This window comes from Anomalospiza imberbis, chromosome 1 (assembly GCF_031753505.1).
Source record: "Anomalospiza imberbis isolate Cuckoo-Finch-1a 21T00152 chromosome 1, ASM3175350v1, whole genome shotgun sequence".
In the NCBI taxonomy this organism is placed as follows: domain Eukaryota; kingdom Metazoa; phylum Chordata; class Aves; order Passeriformes; family Viduidae; genus Anomalospiza; species Anomalospiza imberbis.
In genome coordinates, this window is record NC_089681.1 from 12,901,946 (window position 1) to 12,904,311 (window position 2,366).

General features: G+C 49.2%; 1 protein-coding gene across 1 annotated transcript in view; it reads right to left on the minus strand.

Annotated features, from left to right (window-relative positions):
• The window catches only part of LOC137469400 (uncharacterized), a 135,909-nt gene that overhangs the window by 43,486 nt on the left and 90,057 nt on the right, over positions 1-2,366 (minus strand). The gene's annotated exons all lie outside the window — the stretch shown is intronic.

Below are 2,366 nucleotides of genomic sequence, written 5' to 3' on the forward strand. Positions count from 1 at the left end.
TCCTGGTAGGCAAACCTAACTTCCTGACCTACGTTATCCCGCTTGCCCTGACAGTGATCAGACAACATGAGCTATGGCTGAGAAGGAAACAGCCATAGACATGAGAGACTCACCATTCCCATTATGTCACTTTCTAAAGCAAAGTTTTGGTGTGATTTAAGTGCTGCTATTGCTGCACAAAGATTTGTGCCTCATCTACTGTCTCTTGATCCCTGTTCAAACCTAAAGAGCATGGGATTAAGCCAGTGGGATACTGTGTATTTCCAGAGTAATATATATTCATCAGTAGAGGAGACATGCAGTCTTCAAATGTAACTATTAAAAGGTGGAATACAAAAAACCAAAAAACAAATAAACAAAAAAGCTATTTCATTTATAACAAATGCTCACTTGAAAAAATTAATCTTTAACACTTAGTTATTAACCAAACCAAACAAACCCATCCTCCCCCTGAAACCTCATTTCAGAAATTATCCTAGACATGAAGTCCCCTGTTCAGAACATACATATCCCTGAATCACGACAAGGTCACCAAGTGCCCAAGGAACACAAACGAGGCCGGCAGCAACAGTTCCCCAAGGCACAGTGTTGAGTGCAGCCATGGATGGATGGACTAGGGACACCTGTGCTAATCCTCTCTTACCTTTGACAGTGCCAGAGAAAGTCTGATGCCAGGAAATCACACCTTTGGACTCACACAGACATCAAGGACTTGGTTATGTGTACAACAGTAGCAGAGCTTGCTGAGGTAGCCCCTTGCCTGGCTAAATGACAAACATTCATCATTCATCAGGAACTGGAGTGATAGGGCAGGGAGCAAGGGGTACAAAATGAAAGAGGGGACATTTAGGTTACATATTAGGAAGAAATTTTTCACTGTGAGGGTGGTGAGGCACGGGAATAGGTTGCTCAGAGAAACTGTGGATGCCACACCTGTGTCAGTGTTCAAAGCCAGGTTGGATGGGGCTCTGAGCAACCTGGTCTAGTGGAAGGTGTCCCTGCCATGGTAGGGCAGGTTGGGACTAGATAATCTTTAAGGTCCATTCCTTAAAGAATGAACATTCATTCTGTGAATTTGTGTTATAAGCCTGGTTTATACCAGATACTTGGCTATTAGGGTGGCTCCCGGGGAGAGGGGGATCAAGTAGCCCTCTTGACACCTTTCTGCCCTCTGCGCCTGTTTGCAGCAAACAGTGCCATATGTCCCTCGCTTGATGACAGAGGTGTGCAGGGCTCTGCATCTAAAAGTTTTGTGACACAGATTTGGAAGTGGTTGCAGTATGGGAATGGAGCTGCCATGGGAGGAAGGTCTGAGAGGGAGGAATACCTGAAAGCCCTGATAGATTCTATGCTTGTTAAGTCAAGCTGTACTTTCAAGGACACTCTAAACCATGAAAAGCCAGACTGCTGCCAAAGCAGTTGTTTTGCCTGCATCCAGCCCAAATGATCTCTTACTTTATTGCTGCTCCCTCTCCCCAAATAACTAATTTCTAACCTAGGACAGTTCTCCTGACATAGGAAAAGGGACAGTGAGGAGGAGGGTGAAACAGTTGCTTTCCCTGGAAATGTCAGGTTAAAACTGCCCACAAAACTCTGGCTTAAACTATTATCAGATTTGTTATTTGAGACAGATTGATTGTTCAAGGAGCTCGGCTTCAATGCACATCCTAAAGCCACTCCCCCCGTGGCTGAACACACCTGTAAATGTAACCACTTCCCCGAACTAGGTACTCAAAAAAATCTCCAGCCTAGGAAACTACCGACTTTAAACCATTTATGGCACACGAGAAGCCCCCAGAGCGCTCTGGAGTTTTGCCACACCAGAAGGTAACGAGGGGCGATAACTCGGCGAAGACTCATCTCCGGATTTCCCAACGGTGTCTGGATACGGTTCCCTTTGTGGGCTCGACGCCCCAAAGCGGCGACCTCTGCGGTCCTTGAGCAAATAGCACGGGGGAAGGGGAAGCTGATCCCCGCCATCCTCCCCCGCGGGTCCCCGCCGGGGCACGGCGGCCGCGGCAGCGCCAGCCCGGCCCCGCTGCGGCCCCGGGCCCGCGCGGCTCCCGCGGGCTCCGCCGCCTCAACAGCGCCACCCAGCGCCTCGTCATCTCACCCGCCGCGGAAACGGCGGCTCGACAGCGGGGAAAGCCGCCTTGGAAGCGGAGCGCAGCCGCAAGGAGCGAGTGAAAGCGGCCGGCAAGCGGCAATGGGGTGTGCTGTGAGCTGCTGGTGCCCCTGGCTAACAGGGAACCATCGACAGAATTAACACTTCTGATTTATAACGAAACAAGACCAAAAAAACACCCCCAAACCAAAAGCAAACCAATCCAAAACTCCAAAACAAACTCCACACCACAATTTTACAG